The 20,573-nt window shown below is 40.7% G+C and overlaps 1 protein-coding gene across 2 annotated transcripts in view; it reads left to right on the plus strand.

The window, feature by feature from the left end:
• The first annotated feature begins 1,411 nt into the window (after positions 1–1,411).
• sli (slit guidance ligand) overlaps positions 1,412–20,573 on the plus strand; it is a 587,738-nt gene continuing 568,576 nt past the window's right edge. For both annotated transcript variants that reach the window (XM_071591752.1, XM_071591753.1), the window contains exon 1: positions 1,412–1,437. The gene's annotated coding sequence lies outside the window, so the exon portion shown is untranslated. The remainder of the gene's footprint in view (positions 1,438–20,573) is intronic.

Raw genomic sequence — 20,573 nt, forward strand, 5'->3', positions numbered from 1 at the left:
TCTCTCATTTCTCTCTTTTCAGAAGATCTTTCCCGGTATAACTTTAGCTAAATTTTTATTACCGGTTAAGTTTTACGTACTGCCTAGGTGATGATATTGGAATAAAAGTTCAATATGACATTTCAACACAACAAAGTTATCGTAAAATTTGCGCTTCAAATTAGGAAAGTTTTTAAAACTCGTAAAACGGGAGTGTCAATTATGCACGGTCCAATTACCTAACATTAATTTTGTGCAGAATAGTATTCCTACAAAATCTTGAAGCATGGATGAGTCTTTCCTGAAGTAAGCTTTACCATAACCATAGAGGAATTTAATCAGCAGCACCATATTGGACACGATGCAACGGATTGCGGAAAAAAATGAAGTTGATAATTACAGTAATGGGGAGAAGCCGTGCCATGACGGGAATGCGTAACAAAGACGGATTTGAGACTCGATGATTGTGACTTTGCCTTTGGAATTCCTCGTACACGCAGTCGAGAAAATTAGTTGGGGGTCTATAGTGTGGAAGATAATGAAGCCTAGCTAATTACAACTTTCAGTGTGTCAGAGCAAATGGGATGAGGATTAAAAGTTTTCCAGGCTCTGGCGTTGCGTTTTTGGTACACCGAGGACCATGAGATTAAGAAACGTAAAACCTAGCGGCGGTCGAAGAAACCTCCGGAGAAATCGGAAGAGACGATCGAGGATCTTCACAACCACTTAAAATAATGCCTCACTTTGGTCGACGGCTGGAAAGGGAAGCGAGATAAAGGAGTACATCACGGCATCTATGGATGTTTGACACAAGTACGTTTAGTGGTTTTTCGGTGAGCAAAAGGAGCCCCAGACGTTTGGAGAGTTTTTGAGCCACTCGACGTTCTCTTTAAGTCGTAGTCGGGAGAGGAATCGTGATAGAGAGGAGGAGTAAATGTGAAGGAGAGGGAGGTCTTGAGATTCTGCCTTAGATACAAGCAGACGCCCTCCCTACATTGGCTCTACGAGTGCATTCATTACCGACGACCGCACATTTCTACTTAACTGTTTCCTTGCTCCTCCTTCCCTTCCCATCCTCCGTATCCCCGTCTTGCCGCCATGCATGCGCTCCTCCCTTCTCAGACAAGCTCTAAGCCCCGCCGTTTGAACAGCTTGCCGCTTTTAGCCTTCTGGTCCATTCCTGCTTCCTCCTCGTCCATATGAACTCATATTTTCCCCATATACCTAAATAGTTCTATTTTGATTTTAACTTGTTTTCTGCGTAGGTATTTTTGGTTACCATATTTTTTTCTTTACTGCATTGATATTTCATTTTCTAGGTCAAATCAGTCCGTGGCGATGTATTTCCCGACTCAAAAGTCGTTTGTTTCACTTTTTTTGTTAATCAAATACGTGCTGTGAGCGGTTAACTTGTCCAGAGTGAATCATATGTTAATAATTGAACTTTACAGCTTGATAGTAGGTATCCATGCTACAAACTTTTATTAATTAAAATTTTTTTACTAAAATCCCTTTAAATAACATTCAGTTTCTGTAAGAAAAAATACATCAATTGTCGAAGAAAACAACTTTTTTCTCATGTTTTGGTATTCAAGCATTCAAGTATTTTGATCGAAATTCCAGAATGCTATGAAATATAGGGGCATAGGGAATATTCGATCTACGCGAACAAATTTCTACCGTAATATTATGAAATGGAGTGTTCTGCTATTCGGTTCTTCAACATATGTTCGAACTCATAATGGCACGATTTTCGCGACTCCCCCGTAATTATCCTTCCTGTTCTTTTCAATTCATAGAATGCAATCCTTTGCCGATCTTCATCTCCAGGCCTACATCTGCCTGCCCATCAACCCTCTCGCGCACTCACTTCAAGTCTATTTCCTCCTTTATCGCTCCATTTTGAGCCGACCTCCCCACGCTATTCTCTCCTTCCGCTTTCATCCTCACCTCTTATCTCTACCTCCCTCTCTCCTTCCCCGTCCACTTCCCGCTCCTCTTGCATCTCACTTCACCCTTCTCACCAGATTCCACGTACGTCCTTTGGTCCCCTCCCCTCGCCCGACGATTTCCGATCCTCCCGAGGCTTATCCTCCGCCCGCCCGCTGCAATCTGCTCCCGTTCCACTCGAGTTGGAGCAAAACACTCTCCCATCCCACCACTCGCATGCTCCCACTCTCTCGACCTCGCTGCCGATCCGCTCCCCCTTCCCGTCCGCCACCTCGATACCTACTCCTTCTCCCCATCTTCCCCTCATTCTCCCCCTTCGCCGACTTCCTAAGCTCTCTACAAATTCAGCTCTCCAAGGATCTCTACCATTCCGCAAAAAAAAGTCGAAAAATATATTCCCCTCTCCCTTAACCCTCAAGTCCATATTTATTTTTTCGACGTCTCTTTCTCTCCATGGCCCGGACGGCCATCCCCTTGAAACCAGCATCTTCACTCTCCCTCTCTCTGTGAAATTCATCCTTTTCTTCGATGCCATCTCCGATCTTCCCTTCGCGTGCCATTACATATGCATATGTGCACACAAATTATGCGTTTCATATGTAAATATACGCTCATGTGTGTATATAATATAAATACTACGTAAATACGCGCACATGTATAATTATTTTTTGATAAAGCCCATTTTCCCTTCAGTCCCTGTATACTACTGTTCCGATTCGCTCCTTTGTCTATGCCTGGCTCCTTATTTTCACTTATAGCTCCCTTTCACTCTCATAATACATTATTTTAAATCATCTATTGGCGTGGATTGCGCTGTCCCCAACACCTATCTCCCGCAGTTTCTTTGGAAACCTCTTACACTCTTTTCTCCTCGTTGCGTCACTGCTTGTATTTTCATGTCATTAGCTGACGGGTTCCCTAGCGAATTATATGCGTTTTAATCGGCTGCTATCGTATGTTTAAATATGATAATGTGACCATCTCACGGGCTTACACCAAGACGATAGCTGCTCGCTGGTCCCCTGATACTAATGAAAACCCAAGGAAAATATTGTCAATGCTTTTCAAAAAAGTGGCACGAAATTCGTTTAATCTCTACTTACATGGATGTATAAAAGTATTTATAATTATTTCCTTTATTTCTTTTCTTAATGAATATGTAGTCATGGTATTCTTACTACTTTTGCTTGTAATGTTTTCGGGTGCGTTTTGTTTCCTAAAAATATTTCCTATTCAGCTCCATGTTTTCGTTTGTTCTTTCAAAATATACACTATATTTAAAAATAAAGATTGCATTTTCTATGTATTTCCCTTTTTTTCTTCCAGCACCTCCCAAGTTTATTATCTTTCTTTGATTCATCAAAGAGGTTCTTCTTCTTTAGCTTACATTTTCCTAAGTCCTTTTCCTCTAGAATTACCCTGAGTTTCCTTTCTCCTATATTCAGTTCCTTATCTGCCTTCACTGTCGCCGCCGATTATGCAACAATTTTTCATCTGTTTCCCGTTGGTTTTCTTTAGTCTTAATTTCCTCATGCATTTCTAAATATATTTTTCTTCGCCTATGCCCTTATGCCCATTCTTTCATTGCGCTGTTATTCATTTGCTTGTCACGGCTACTTATGGAATGATTGCTACTTCCTACGCATATTATTACCTTTCTGGGTTTACTGTATTTTTACTGCTCATGTGATTCCTCATCATCGTTAACTGCCATATGTGATCACTCTGTTGTCTCCTGCTTTACTGCTCAACGTTTATGGCTTCATAGCCCCTTGTTGAATCTTTTCGTCGGAATATGCCTTTGATTACCCTGTTGATTAAATGTTTTAGAGTTGTCGTCTTAAATGAATTTATTAGCCGTAATTAAATCATTGTTAAAATTAAATCAAGTATTTCATGCCTATACATTTTAAGAGTATTAGAATGTAGCCTAACTGTTTTAGCAGCAAGTATCCGTTAATTTATTTCGGGGCCTGGTTTCGGTTTCCTAATTTAAAGTATATTTGCAATATGTTAATGTGCAAGTTAACAATCGTATTGAAAAACCTCTGATTCAGTGTATAATGATTTGATTTTATTGGACATCGTGATTGTTGATTTGGTTTCGGAGATAGAAATGGTATCTCTGTTATTCAGCGGCACGTTTACTTCGTTTCTTGCTGCTTTCACTCGTGAGCCGTTTTATCGCCTCTTCGTCAGGGAAACAATATTAGTTTCTGAGCGTGAGAAAAACAAGAAAACAGCAATATCTATTTCCTTTCATTTGCAGATTTTTCATCTTTGCTTGCAGTAATTCTTCTCTAGCTAAGCGTTTATGTTTTATGTAAATTTCCTATAGAAGTCGTTTATTGAATGGAATTTATAAATATATCATGATCAATTTTAGTAAAGCTTTAATTTGACTATTCAGCTCTTCAGTTGTAACGAATTTTTACCTATGCGATTAAGTACAAAATGATTATGAACGCAACTTATATCATTATGCTACTCTTAAATTTAAGAATAATTCGCTCATGATGATTTCACTAATCATTCATTCTTTTCCTTTTTAGGTAAGTTGTACAAACTTCTCAAAATCCTTGAACGCTGCATGCCAAGTCCCCAAGTAAGGTAAGGTCCCTATATCATTAAGTTTCATTGGCGTATAATGATTTGCTGGGATTGATAAATTCATTTTAAACTTGGGTTATTTTAGTTAAAATGAATATTAATATTTAGTTTCTGCAAAGCCCTGTGAGGTGATCATTGCAGGCTGAAAACTATTTTTATGGATGTTTATTTTAGGATGAGGATTAGCGGAATGTGTGTGTAGCTCATTCTCAATAATCCGCATTTCAACCAATAGCTCTTTTGTGGCAGTCATACAATTTGTATCAGCTCTTCGTTGTACTCATCATCGAATAGCGTACATGTCATAATTTCCAGATTCTGCAACCCAAAATATGCAATTGGACTAAAGTTTCTAACTCACGAATACATTTTTTTATCTTATATTCATGAAAACTTTCGTGTTTAATCATCAAAACTATAGATAATATAAAACATACTTAATCAATAGTAGTTCTTCAGTTTACTTGGTGGGTTATATAGACTTATATAATATATCTATCATATTTAGGGTACATTTAGAGTTTTGTTGTACGAGAATGTGATTCAGCTGAAATGAATTTTGGCTTAAAACAAAGATAAAAATATATTTCTTAGACATTTTGGCTACCATTTGAATGACAAAATGGGGTTCGTTAAACCTGTATTGATGAATAGGAAATACATGTGTACTGCGACGGTGGAATTACACGTTGAAATATATTTTATGCTGCATTTTTGCCAGATATATTTTTTCTGACTGATGCCGTCGGATATAATTTACACTTTAAATAAATACGATAATTGTATTTCTTCGGCAAATGTTCAACATTTTACGTGAAAATGGTTGGGCCTTCACCCTAATTCGCCCAAAGATTTAAATTATTGAATTGACAATATTTTGGTAGTAAATGGCATCTTTTAGATCGAGCTAGCTCTTAAAAGAGGTGAAACTTCTCGTTTAACTTTAATCATAGCGGCGGGGCGGGCACAGACCTCCATCTCGTCCCAAAGACGGTTTTGGAAGGTTTAGATAATTTATTCGAATCCCAATTCCTTTCGGCAATCCTCCCGGGGATCCTCAGCGTCGCACTTACGCTTCTCACTTGCGACTCTCGCATTGAAGCGCATCACTCCTTCGAGCGCGGAACAAGGAATTCTTCCCTCTCCTACAATCCCGTCTAGAGCGTTTCATTCCCTGATCCTACCCCCCTCCCCGTGTGAAGTCTTCCCCTCCCCCCGTCATCATCCTCTCCTCCCCGCTACAGAAAAATCCTACGTATACGCTCTCACACTTTTGCCATCCTTATCTCCCTTCCACCCATGCGCCGCGTCCCCCAACGCAATCTCAGGAACGCCTGGCTTTCCGATCCAACGCATCCATCCCCTTCCCCCATCACTCCCGCGGCGACGGACGACAGAAGTGCACGCAGACGGAGCGAGCCTCCCGGCCCTCCGTCCGCTCCCCACTCACCAAACCTTCCCAAGTTGTGTTCCCTTTTTTTTCTTGCCTCTTCCCCCTTCGCGCCCCTCCTCCACCTGCTTCTTTCCGTCGAGGATCCCTCCTCGTTCCATGCACTCCCCCAGCATTCCGTCTTTCCTCCTTCAAGCCCCTAACCCCAAAGCTATCCGCCCTCTCTAATTCCTCAGACCGGGACTCTTCGTCCCGCCCACGTGTCTGCCCGTGGAATATCTCGCCCCCCCAAACCCGAGCATAAGTCCGTATACGCGCGTGCACACAAAACGCCTTCTTTTCCATTTGCGCCCTGGAAATAAGGATTGGGATGCGGAGTGGTTTGTATGTGTGGGTGTGACCGGGGGGTAGGGGAACGTTGGACCCTAGGTTGTCAGGGTTGGATTGATTGACGCACAATGGTAGAATCGTGTACCCCAGAGGCCCGTGCATCATCGGAGGGAGTGGGAAAGGACCGCATGCGTGTGGGATAGAGAGAGAGAGAGCAATCAATCAATCAATACATATCTGGACACGATCCCGTCTGTTGATAGTTTTGGTCTTCATTGAAGTGAGTCTTGTTGCACGTCGGTTTGTTTACGCGTGGATAGGAGAGGATACCCCCTCTGATGGAGCCATTGTTGAGTTGTTATGGCGTTTGTTGTATTTTTCGGGGCGTGTCCTTCTTTCCTGATGAGTTTGATTCATCCTCAGGACACCCCTTTAGATTTTCGACCCCGAGAGTAAAATGCATGTTTGTCGGTGTCAGAGATCTTTTTCGATGATGCTTTGATTCTTGGGTCGCTAGGTAATATCGTAGCGGAAATGAGAGTTAAACGTCATTTTGTTGGAATAAATGACAGCAGATAATGGATGTGCCACATGAGACATAAGCCCGTGGTATCAAGAAGTCTGCTCTGACACTCACAGGCTATAATGATCACTTAAATAGCACCACAGCACAGAATTTTAATGTTTTAGAAAATGAGACGGCAAAACTCATGTCACGTTGTACGCACTTATCAATGAAAGCAAAACTACCAAGGTTAAGGCACGACTCTGAATCCTCTATTCAGCTGGCGACGAAGATCCAGGTGTTTTAGATGTAAAGGATTGTATATCTAAAACACCTGCATACTTTGCATTCTTTAGCCTTTTATTATGCTTGTGAAACGAAAAAATACCAAGTTTTATTTCGGCTATCATTGTGCAATGCTTGTTGGAATAGTAAGAACTTTAATATACTAGGTGGACGGGATGCTCCTTTAAAGACTTGAGTTTCATAATTTAAAAAGACAGGTTTATGTGCCATTTCTTGCATCGAGGGTCTTTTGAAATGGGAAAGAAGGCGTTGCAGACTCGATGCATTTTCTCGGACAGATTGTGTCTCTGATTGCCCATCGCTTCTTCTTCTTCCCGAGAATTAAAATCTACTTCTGTGTCTTTGCAAAAAAATTTAGAAAGCTAGGAAATTCGATTGGCAAATCGGGAGCACTGCCATCTCTTTATGCGCATCAGGAACAAGGAGCCCTTTTTTTTACGCCGAGCGGAAAGGGATTATAAAAATAAGACTGGGGAGCGCGAAAAAAATGAATTGATCACCTGAACACACACGCACGTTTTCATGCTCCACTGGAGATCTATTATAACGCGGTCCATTTGAATATCTACTTTTCTTCGCTCGGCTCTCCAGCCAAGTGGATCACCATCCCCATTCCTTCTTTTGTGTATGCGCCTTTGCATATCTCCTACCGCTCACCCTCACCCATCCTCTCTCGTGCGGTCCTCCCCGTCTCCTCCTCCCTCCACACCTCTCGCGAGACGACAAGACGAAGGCCGTCGGCCTTTTTCAACGCCCAACCTTTGCCTCCACCATTAAACCATTCATCCCACCCCCGCGTCCCTATCTCCCTTCCCTAAGGGGATGGGGAAAAAGGGGGAGGTGGCTATGTCTCCCCGCTCCAATAATCCTTTCTTTTCCTCTACCACGTTCCGTTCCATCGCAGTCCTTTCATCTCGCGTTCCGTTTTGTTCTGTTTCGCTCGCCGTATTCTCTCTCTCTCTTTCTTTTTAACCCCGCAATACCCCTCACGCCAATTTTTTTTCTTCTGCCTCGACTGCAGTTTTGTCCTCCTACCGACACGATACCCTCGTATAATCTTATTCTCTCGTATATTTCGTGGGTCGTCCTTACCATCCACCCCGTTTCCGTCTCCTTTACCCTTTTTATCGCTCTCTCAGCATTGCCATTCTTCCGGCTTCATTCGCGTTTCATATCTTATTGATATCTGTTCCCTGAATTTCCTTTCTTCCCCGTCTTTTATGATCTCCATTTCTGCTTATTCATTGTTTTGTTTTCATAAACCATTTGCCGCGGGTGAAAATATGCATATGCTAGGCACTTTTTCAATTTTAGTCATGTCACATGGAATTAAAGTACACACCATCCAAGTGAGAATCTTTAAGGGAAATAGATATTAAGCTCCCGAAATGAAAAGGTGTTAAATTACAGATTGTACGAGAAATAATATCCCTGAATCACATCATGCAACATTGCTTTCTTCTTCTGTTCTTTCTGTTTTCATTGCTTATTTTTTAGGCATGGTTGAAGTCTGCTACTTTAATTCGTTACATGTAGTGTTTTACAAATATATCTTAATAATACCTCATATATCGCTGCAAGGGCTTGTGCCGGAGGATGTTAGGGGCCTTTTATGTTTAAATATGCGCATAAGTACAAATACAGGTACTCGCTTTCATAAACATACTTGTATATGAACACAATAAAATATAAACTTAAAACGTACCTGCCTGTCTACATCATATTAATATTGGGGTGTTCCGGTGAAAGGTTTAAATTTTTCCTTTTGAATCAAGAAAGTGGGCGTTTGTACGTCTGATTATACTATGATTATATATTGGAGGAAAAAAGGGGAACTCTAATCTGTCAGGGATGGTATCTTTCTTTCTTATTTCACCCTCGTAAGTCAACCTTCCGATATTAAGTGGGACTGATATAATTCTCACGGTGTCAAGAGGAAACTCCGGTGCTCTGTGCTTATTACTTTCTGTATACGGTAGTTCTTGGTTATTATTCCATTTTACCGACTTTCCCCGCTACTTTCCTCCCCCTGAAACCCCTCTGCCCTCAATGTCCTTTTACCGTTTTATTTTCATCGAACCACGTTCGCTCTATTATGAGCACTATTATCCGCGTTAGAATCTTCAACTGGCCATCCTAGTGGTCGTTCCACTTCCATTCCTCTTAAGTACCCCATTCAGTGCATCTCCAACGCACTCCATGCGTATAAAGTGATTCATATCTCGCGCTGCTTTTTCCGCTGCTTCATTCACATCTATTCAGATCCATATCTATCGCTACTTCTAAGTCATCATCCAGCCGACAGCACAAAGTGGTCTGTGCACTTCTTTTTTTTCTCTGCCACTTCAGAAATCTTGCCTCATCATTTGTTTTCTATTTTCCCGTTGATACATTGTCACGAATCATGAATTCTCGATTTGATTATTGATTAGTCCCTTAACTGTTACATAAACCATCCTCAAACGGGATTTCGTCTCTAAGATCAAAAAGTCACCGAGGTATATTATCTGGTAGATATTGAATGAGACGCTTGGCTCTGGGAGCTATTATATGACTTGGCAGGGACGAGTGGTGCACGATGGATAACTGGGCTGAGAAGAGTATGATGGCGTGGAGAAACGGGTCGAATTAATTTAACCCTTCATTTTACTCTCTTACATTAGATGGTCATTATGGAACATCCATTATCGATGGGCTGAGTATTACAGGTCACCTTCTCAGTAAAATAGTGTGGTGAGGGTCACTGATAACCTAACCAGATATATTTTACCGCAGATCATTCAGATGAATCATTGTTCCTTCAGTTACTCTGTAAGGGAAGATTATATTTTGTGAAAAAAAGCATGCTTCATGAAGGTAAGTCTTTTAGGTTAGCAGAGTATACTAATTGTGAGAGTTAGAGTGTATAATTTTACCATAGTATAAACAAAATTATTGGAACTGTTCCATTAGTATTTGGAATGAGTTTATATTGAGAAAGCCTATGCTGTGAACTTCATAGGGTGGGTCCCTTTTCGTTGATGGCAGCCATTAATTTTGCTCTCTAAGCCTAAGTTGAAAGAAATTAAATAATTGCATTTGCAAATCTTTGAAAAATTTACTGGTAGTAAGATTATGCCTCTTTATATCCAGAAGGTAATGTTAATTCATAGTTTCCCCTTAAAATCCAAAGTTTCTTTAATTATAACTATATTTGGGCAATTTACTCGCATGTATATTTGCCTTCCGTTCATTTTCTTTCCAAAGCTATTAACAGCTGTAATTTATTATATCTCTTTACCCTTACGTGGATTTTTTGACCTTTGACGGTGAAGAATTTCTGCTTCTTACACTGATCTTGTTCTTGCACCTCAAAGTCGCCACAGAATTCTCTTCTTCTACTATTCAGCCAACTCTTACCACAAAAGAATCTTACATTTTATAATCACTGATTTTTATTTTTCATGTCCCCCTTAATAAATTTTATCTGTTATTTAAAAAAATGTGTGTTTTTTGGAAATTCTGAAGTGTAAACTATCCATTGTAATTGGGGTGCGGAGAAAATGGCGACAGTGCGACGGAAAAAAACCATTATAATGGAAGTATTCCGTTCTAAATTTATTTCTGGATGAATTAACGTAGGGTCACCTTTAATATTGGGGTCGAATCGGCTCGTTTATCACGCCGAAGTCAGGGTAAGGTAACAATTCTGCAATATTAAGACGGGAGAGGAAGGTAATTCAATCTTTCGGATTTGGCCAGCGATGGCGTGGGGTAAAAGCGACGTGAAGGCTATGGTCAGCCCAGGCAGGCTATAGATTCAGAGATGTCTGTGTTGGAAAAGAATGAAGTGATAGATTCTTTGATGACAAAAAAAATATTTCATGGTGACTAATAAAAGTGACTTAAACGTACGAAACAATCCCTTTGTTTCCCACCCCAAAATCACTATCCATTGCGCATTTACTTCCTTAATGTCCCAAAGGCTGATTTAAGGAAACACGCATAAAACTCACTAGTAACTTTGCTGCATTCCATTAATGGATGATAACTCGATCCTTTTTTTAGAAACTGTACTCTTCCGCAGGAAAATTCCTGCTTCCAAGGATACCGTAATATTCCAGGTAATGGTGTTATTCGTTGAAATTACGAAAAAAGATTATCCGTATTTCTTTTTAACTGGGTGAAATTTATGCCCCGCGCGCTAAAATATTCAGCTTATCTTTTGGTGGTTTAAAATGCATTGGCACGTGAATATTTTAGTAGGCCATGAAGCATATTTTTAGGGGTGCATTAAGAAATGTCGACTTGGGCGATGAGGGGCGAAATTTTTCAGGTAGGTGCAGTGCAGCTGCATACGATTCCTTGACAATTAGCGAGAGACCATCTTTAAGCTCCAAGATATTATTCCCCGCGCTTGCACCATTTCCCCTGGGTAAAAGACGTGCTACTTTTTGGAAATAAAGTGCACCGCATCGCTAATGCTGACATTAAGTTGCATTAAAAGGCGGGAGTAAATTTAAAATACTGGGGAGCGTCCACTGAGAGAGAATAAAAAAGGCAATGCCATTAGTGCGGCCAGTTTCAGCAGCATGCGCTCGCCAAAAGTTGAAAAAGAAGCAAAAATCCTCCGTGCGCTCTTATGAATAATCCATCTCGATTTTACACGTGTTTTTCAACTTTTCTCTGTCCTCCGCCAATGACTATAATACTTAGTCGGAGCACGTAAGGTAATATCCGACCAATCCTTTTTTGCTGCATCAATATTCTAACGACCTCGATAGTAAATATAACAACGCTACATTTAAAGCCCAAAAAAGTTTTGAAATTTATACCAGAAAGTTCCGCTCGTTTGCGGACCTAACTTCCTTTTCCCTGCCTTGTATTTTTTTCGTAACTGGGGTGTTTTTCAGCAGGAGGTAAACGCTGATTAGTGCGAGAGTTCTCAAATTTCCTTTCGTCCATAAGCCCCATAATTTCATGGGATATTTATGTTCCAGAAAGCGAAATTTTGAAACTTTTAATCTCAAAACTTGAAATTTTAGATTTCTTCTTCTTTTGCTTTGATCAATTTCACTTAACTACATATTATAAAGCCCTTTTTTAATGGACTCCTCCAAAAAGAATTACCACAGTCATCCACTTCAAATTATTTTATTCCACATCCAAACTTTGTTCGCGTAGTATTGTCATGTACACACACACACACATGCACCCGTTTTTGTTCGTTAAACTCAAAATCACGTATATAAATCCGTGTAAAAATATACTTGCTCACGCATACACTTGCATACATATATTCACACATAGGGTTATGTAGTATATGTTGAGAAATTATTTTATCTTGTCGTTTACGTCATTACATCTTACATTTTACTCGCTCCCGATTTGGGAGTACATGTAAAGCAACGAAAGTCATACTAAAAAATCACCTGCAACCTATTCAAGGGGAGATCTAGTCGATCTTTGAATAAATGACGTGATAGTTCAATTCGAAGATACCAATATTTCTAAGTCCGACACTCGCAGTGCCACGGGTGTCCGACGCACGGGACGCAAAAGCGGAGGCGACGAACGAGGATATCCACCTTCTCCCCTCTGTACCTCGTTTTCCAGCTCCACAAGCACCCGCCTCTCGTCCCTTTAACCCCCGTCCTCCTCATTCACTCTCAGTGGGAGAGATTTCTCACTTTCCAAAGGAGCTTGTTCGGAACACGAACTCAGGTGGAACAGATGATATCGGTAAGGGGAGAAAAGAAATCCCCATGTTTTCACGGAATTCGTTCAATGGGAGGATCATTTACGGGGGCGTCTCCCGATCTAACCCAACCCCGCGCAGAGGATGGGGTGAGTATGATGAAGGAGGAAGGGAGGATAGGGCGATGCCGCATGGAGGGCAGTGGTTGCCAAGGAGGGTGGGCGTGGGCGTAGGTGGGTCAGGGCGGGACGGGAGGTGACGTCTTAGAGAGGGTACGCGAGCATTTCGTGGTCAGAGAAAATATGGAAGGGAAAGCGGGCGAGGGGTTGGAAGAGAGATGTCCCTTTTGCTCCCAATACTCTCCGTTCGATTGACTTGGCATTGTAAAGATCTTAACTCAGTTTGGAGTCCTTGTATCACGTGGTCAAATAATCACATTATCCCGTACGTCTTTTTGTGCTCTCCACCATGAAACCGTAATACTCCATGTGTTGCTCATTTTTCTGGTGAATTCTACCTTTCTATCTTTTACACTATCTTTATCTACTATCCTCAGCTTAAGGTCTGCCAAGCCGTAATGTCAGTCGAGGTATTTTAATGGATTCTACGATCAAACCCGTTCATTTATGCTGTGCTTTGTTAAATGGTCCGTGAAATATGATTTACGAGTACCAGTTACCTCTTACTAAGGGAGATATAATTGAGAGTGATAGGATAAATTATTGTTAGATAAAGAATGCTTATCGGTAAAAAAATCCAATGGTTAAAAATCGAAATATTCTCTCTCATGTTGACATATTTCTACCATACTCAATGTAAAACATATGTCCATAGGCTATTTTTGAAATTTGTGTCAAATATTTTGAGGATTTTTTGAAGATTTTGCTTTTTATATATCTAGTTGTTTACCTTTAATCAATTTCTTCGTGTGCTGTGAATTTAATGAATTGTTTTTGAAAATCACTAACTTATTCGTTTTATTCTAGATATTAGGGTATGAATGTATATCCCAGGTATTACAATACATCTGGTAAAATATATCTTTTGTCACGAAAGAATTCCCTGTCACAAGGCCCGGATTATTGGTCCCCAAACTTTTATTTATGTCTAACTGCTTGACCGTGGGAGCATTCCGGAGCGATGTCAAAGCAGCCTGGACAAAATATGAAGGGACTCCTATGGATAAGCTGTCGTGCGAGTTGTTTTTTTTTGCGTTCGTTCGTCGCGGGTTGAGAGATGTGGACGGGGCAGGGTTGTCAGGGAATGTCGTGTCCAAGATACGTGCTTGATGAGCCCATCACGGCTGACATTGGGAATTTGTTTGAATGTTTTCCCTCCAGTCGACCCGGTAACGCTTGGTGGTTCGAAAAGCCTGAATGTTTGAGGGATGACACGTGGATCCTTGATAACAGGCCCCGGTTATACCGTTAATTGACCTGGAAATCATGTAACGTCATGTACGTTTTTATTAAGAGTGCTTTTAAAAATCCTGTTCTACTTAATATTTGGATTGGGGTTTTTAATCTCGGATCACCGTAATTGATATTTCCTCCGCGTATAGTTGTTGTTTGCTCACGCAAATCACGAGAAATCCTCGAGGCGCGCGTGTGTGTATATATATATATCCAACATGATCCGATTCGCAGTTTTTGTAAACTTACGAATGGCTACAATATTTATTATAGGGCAAAAAAAATCTACATGCATCTTTTATTTTTCCTCTGTCACCCTTAGGATTTTATGCGTATCTTCCTTATACAAGTGTCGCAGAAATTTCATTATATTTTCTCCTATCTCCATTTATTAGCTCCTAATCATATTCAAAGCTCAAAGATACGGCCCCGCGAATCATTTAAAGTAAAACGGGATGATCACTTCGATCTGAAATTCTGATCAATAGATTTCTATACAATGATTTTCCGACCAAACATTCCATAGTAATGGAATGTTTCGAACTGCCAATCGCAATTTACCTTGTTGTGGAATATCGCAATCCCACAGAACAACATTCCACTTCTGCTTAATTTACTGGATGTTCGTCTTAAATTTTATCATAGCTTCACACGGCGCAACGGCATGGATTGCGGTTTTCTACTCCAGAAAATAACAACTTTTCTAGTTTACCGTAAAATAATATTGATATCCTCCATTTTAGGAATTCTTAAACATCTTTTAGCTTGAAGACAGAAACTTCTTAAGGATTAAATTGGCGTGCTTGAAGCGGTTATTTCTTTGATTCGATCTTTCTATTATAAATCCCCGTTGTCTCTCCGTTTAGTTTGACATAATAAATGATATTCCTAGTCCGGAAGCTTTGTTAATACCTTTGATTATATCACGGCACTTTGAATGAATTGGTCATTCCCATATTTCAGAGATTCGCTTTTCTGCCCCAACTTCATGAAAATGTAGGAGAAAAACTGCGGTAAATGGAACTGGGATTCCGATAATGTTGTAGCGAACGACGATTCGCAAGAATTTACATATCAATTTTATCCAAGAAATCGGTCGTCATCACTCTCTTGACTGTCATTGCGCTCTTCATCATGAACTACTCCTAGTACAACAGCGTCCGTCCGTCTTACCTTAAGCTGACTCGTGTCGGTCAGTATTTGTGACGCTCTGTCAGATCTGGTTGTTATATCGTAACATTCAAAGGTTTCTCACTCTTAATGTGTGCTGCACGATTATTTTTCGCAAACGAACTACCCTACGATTCTGTCTCCCAACGATATGTTGAAATGTATTTTGTGTGCATAAAATGATTTAATATTCTCGATGGCACGAAGTAAACGAACGAAATATGTCATGGCAAAGCAAAAGTGAGTACTAATAACTGTTGCGCATTCAGGATACTATTCTTCTTAATCATCTGTAAAAGCAAATCCAGTATTATTTTCCGTAATCGTTTCTTAAATGGAATTCAGGATGCTTATTTTTGTAAAGTTTGTTTAATTCATAATAATAATATGAAAATTATTGGATCGATACGAGTCCATTTCCGGAAGACGTTTAATATATTCAAGATCTCAGACTTGCTTCAATAAACCTGTGGTTTATGTGACGCTTTGTCGGATCTGGTTGTTACATGCTAAAAACAACTTCCCATTTCAACTAAAGTGGAATGACCCTAAACATACATGTATATCCGTGGCGGGTTCCGAAGGCAACACCTTATATAAATTGAAAAATCCAGCTCGGCCGGGCAAATTTATTAATGTATCATTTTGTTATTATTAGATACCGATTTTTTATTTATTTTTTGCAAAATGTATACCCCGTCGGAAATACATAGCTGATTGTAAAAAGTGATTTTAAAACTTTGATTGCGTACATGAGGCAGATTTTTGCCGCTATGGTCAAGAGTGCATCTATGTGTGATCCCTCGTTTCAAAAATATTTTTGTCGTAATTTCCATAACGGGTTTCGCATTAGCGAGTCTTGTCTCGTTACCACACGTGAAAATTCGTTTTCAGAGCATGATTTCATGTTTTCATCAAAATCCAGCGTGTAGGAAAAAGGCGTTTGGGCCAATGTTTCCCGATTAGGTACCCTTTCACCCCATCAAAAAACTTTCCCGTGCATCGCTGGCGATGGACATAAAATATTTGCTTCACATCAAAATCATAATGAAACGGGTTCGGCGTTAATTTTGAAGCCGTCAAATGCAATTATCCCTCGGAGGAAAGAAAGGGGTCGTAATAGATCGATTTGTATGCGCAATTTTTCTTTTTCTGTCTGAGTTTTTGCACGCATTCAATCTGGTACCCTTTTCACACTTTCACCGCATCACCCGCAAAGCGCACGGGCGTGCTCTCCCCTATGCATTTCATTAACCTTGCGTTTCTTCTTTTTCTCTCCTCTCATAGTCCCTCTTTTTTTCACTCTTCCGTGCGTCGCAGCGGGAGCTAAAAGGCTAGCCGTGGAGTACGAGTCGCATCCAAATTCATCTATTTTGGTCATCCCATAACTTGGTCATTTTATCTTTAAGTATTTTTGATGTCCAGATGTTAGGTGGTCGAACGGATACGGGAATTGTCAGTCTTCGTCTCACCTAACCATCGCGCGCCGTTTCGCCAGCTGGGCCCTGAGTCCAGCACGTGCTATGCTAACAGCCGACACCCGTCTTCCTGCCATCCGCAGCCCATGGCCCAACTTCGTTCCCTCTCCTCCTTCCCCCTATTCTCCCCCCTTATCCTCCTTCCCCCAGCCAGCCTCCTTTTCCCCCCAAGCTTACTCCTCAAGCTCCTTTCATCTCTTTCCCCGGAAATGGAAAACAGCCTGGTCAAACAGGTTGCCGATAATTGGCTACGGTTGTCTCGGAAACCGTTTGAGGGCGAAAAGACTGTTTTCGGTTGGTAGGTATCGGAAGGGCGGGTTCGGGGTTTATGTGCGGTAGGGTTGGGTGGAGGGAGGATCTGCTAGGTCCTCAGATTAGGCAAGGGTAATCCCAATCCGCTGGATTGTTGCGGCGGGCAACTTTCAATGGAGAGCGTTTCGAGGAAATTGGTGGAAGGCCATTTATTGCGATCCGATTGCTCTCAGGTGAGAGATAAATGCACTTACAAGTATCTTATCGATTTTTACAAATTAAATAATTCTGCACCTCGCCGTAGATGGTCAAGTCAATTGGCAGTTGTCCAAAAAGTACGCATCCGAGGCGTTCCCAATGCACATCTTTCGGAAATGATGACGCAACTGTGGAGAAAATGTCAAGCAAATGAATTTCAAATCAAATGGAGAAAAACATATGTTGTCGTTACTTGAACATTATTTTCATGAAATTTAGGGAATGTTTGTCCCGACTGTTTGTCGATTTATTAATACATTAAGAGTTTCGATATACATTTCGAAGAATTATATTTCTTATTACCGATATGTTACACGAATTCACTTTAATACAGCCATTACATATTTTGCTACCTGTAAATTTTAAATAAAACTCATGGTTGAGAACCTAAATTGCACGAATTGAACCTTGAAAATGTCGCGATTCAGACCACGAATAATAGCTTTGCGGCGGTATGCTTTTTTTTACAAAGTTTTAATTAGTTTATCGTCTTCAAAAACAACCGAACGTAATCATAGTTTGATTTATCTGCAGGAAAGTACTGGCCCATGGTACTTCTGGACATTCTGTGTTCCATGTATTTGTTTATTTTACTGACTTATATTGTGTTTGTATGCTTTTTGCTTAAATGTTTCGTGAAAATAGGCAAATATAACTTCAATATCTCGTCATTATAATTTCCAGAGCGTCTTTATACTCTGGGAGACACGTTAAATAAACTCTTCAAAAGTTGTCGCGTGAGATCTCGATGGTGAGATGTAGCAATGCATGGTATTTACTCTCCCCATCATCGGTGTGGAAGTATAATAGGTAGAGTGTTAAGTTGCTCATGGTAGAAAATTTGGCCCAGTTATGGGTGTTGCAAACATAAATCTCAAATAAAAACCCAAGGAGTATCATGTTCTGAAAGTCAGAACTACGTATTAATCATGTAGTTAGTCTTATATGATTTCTACGTTTATCACGTCGTCGTTGATTTACGAGCGAAACTTCAGGTGGTAAGGGAAAGGAACTGGATGATCGAATTCCGCACCTGAGATTTACTTTCATCAGTCAATTTCAACATTCGGATTAATTACTTTGTCGGTAGTCCTTAATTTTTTTAAAGCAACACCCTTATGGAAATGTTCCATAAATTATAATAATCGTGTTTTCCCCATTGTTACTATGTTTTTTTAGACTCAGTATTGCATAGAGACTACGAAAAAATCACAAAATGGAAACTCATGCAGTTTGATGGAGAAGAGTAAGGAAGAGACATGAAAATTAATAGTCCGGATATTAAAATATCTCTTTCATCCTCAACTCAGAGCGTTTGATCTTTTACTTCCTTCATTTGAAAAGATAAAAATAAAAATGGGGTGTCCTGGTGAGCATCACCGAAAAAAAAGCATCTTCCCTAAAAGTTTCGGGGAAATTCTCTTTCTGAAATGTAAAAAAAATATTTTGTGGTCATGTCAGGTCACTCGGCGAAATTCAGGGTTCAATAAAAAGAATATGTTAAGACGAGGTAATAAAATTAGAGAGTTATATGAAAAATGCAGATGTGAATCTGTATAACATCTCGTCGTGCAAGGGAAAGGCTATGCTGATGAATGATGAAAATGAAAGTGGAATTCAAACATATAGTCGAAAAAATTTTGTATGTTCCATCAGTGCGTAGTAATGAAGTACCAAATACGATGATGATAACTCTCCACTTGGATTTTATTGTGACTCATTAATAATATTTGTTTCTCCTGATACCGCCGAAAATAGTGTAGAAGGATTGTGTATCATTTATTTAAAATTGCATTCACGGCAAAACATCCGCGAAAATAATTGTACAAGGTTTGCTGAGATAACGGTTGCCAACAGAATCAAACTATGTTACTTGCCATGGAGGAAGTAAACGCTGCAGAAGCGAATGCCATTTCTGATACTTTCTATTGCATTGGATGGTTTCGGTGAGGTGACAGCCCTACTTATCATTTATCTGAAAACAGTGATTTTTTATGGATTAATGACTTTATACTGAAAGCTACTGCACTCACTAGGGAACATTGTAATGAAAAAGTTCCGGAAACGAAATAAAAAATTCCCAGATTAATCACGTGCCGTTTTGCGGCGTTCATTTCCGTCGTCTTCTCTCTTTTTTTCCGCCACACTCCTCCCCTTCTCTTAGTCCCTTCCTCCCCCGTCCCACGTCCCTTGCGCTTCTCGACTATATAATTCTCTTTGGCTCGCTTCCCCTATCCACGCCCCCCTCCTTCCCTGGGCGTCGGAACGGTCACCATCCCTCCTCTCCGCCTCCCCGCGCGGCCCCTCCCCTAACCCTTCCACGGCAGAGGTGGCGCCGACGGCATTTCCATTAAATTTGCGCGAAAGGACGCAACATAGATTAAGTCCGGCGCGGATAGGGTGCGGAGGGAGAGGTGAGGAAGGAATGGTGGGGGCGGAATTGTCCAGAGAGGGAGAGAGCGGCTTGGAACGCAATTACATCCACCCCACTCAAACCTATATGGGGACCCCCCGTCGCACCCCGGCCCCCCCATTCTTCACCTCTTGTGGGGCCCTCTTTGCAACGTCCGTATTCATTTGCGCTAGCCTAGCCCTGAGGAGGAGAAAGAAAAGGGGCGGTCGGCTTGGTTGTGCTCCAGATGAAAAGGTGTCGAGTGAAGAAGGATTCCTGTCCTCAGTCTCCCGCGGATGGGGGCGCCAGAGAGGGAACACAACGGGGGAATTAAGAGCGGCGACGGGGTGGAGAAGTCCCGCAAAATCGCGGCTGACTAAAGAAACGCGTTTCGTTCTTACTATCTTTCTGTTCTCCTCGCTGCCATCATGGTTCTTTGCTCCTTTCGTCCTCCCTTATTCCGAGACTGCCAGTATCCTCCTGCAGTTATTTTCCTCCTGGTGCGAAACAACTGCGAACGCAATCCAAGGTCGTAGATTTCCATCTACTGACATAATTTCTATTTCTCCTCGATCGTAAGAATTGAAGTCCAAATGATTACGAGCAGAAGAAAGAATTTTTCCCCAGGTGCTTTGTTTCACCAAGAGCATTATAAGCGTTTCATCATTACATATCATTTAAGCCTAATCGTACCATCTCATTTTAGTTTCGATCCCATATTTTTAGGTTGATTATCCAATTATTGACGAATATATGGGCATCAGATGTTCAGGAGACGAATGAAGTGAGTTCTGTTAGCGTTCAGTAATGATTGCACCAATAATATTCCTGTAGATATTACGCATGATATTTATATTGATATAT

This window comes from Hetaerina americana, unplaced genomic scaffold (genome assembly GCF_022747635.1).
Source record: "Hetaerina americana unplaced genomic scaffold, ioHetAmer1.1.p SCAF_5, whole genome shotgun sequence".
Lineage (NCBI taxonomy): Eukaryota > Metazoa > Arthropoda > Insecta > Odonata > Calopterygidae > Hetaerina > Hetaerina americana.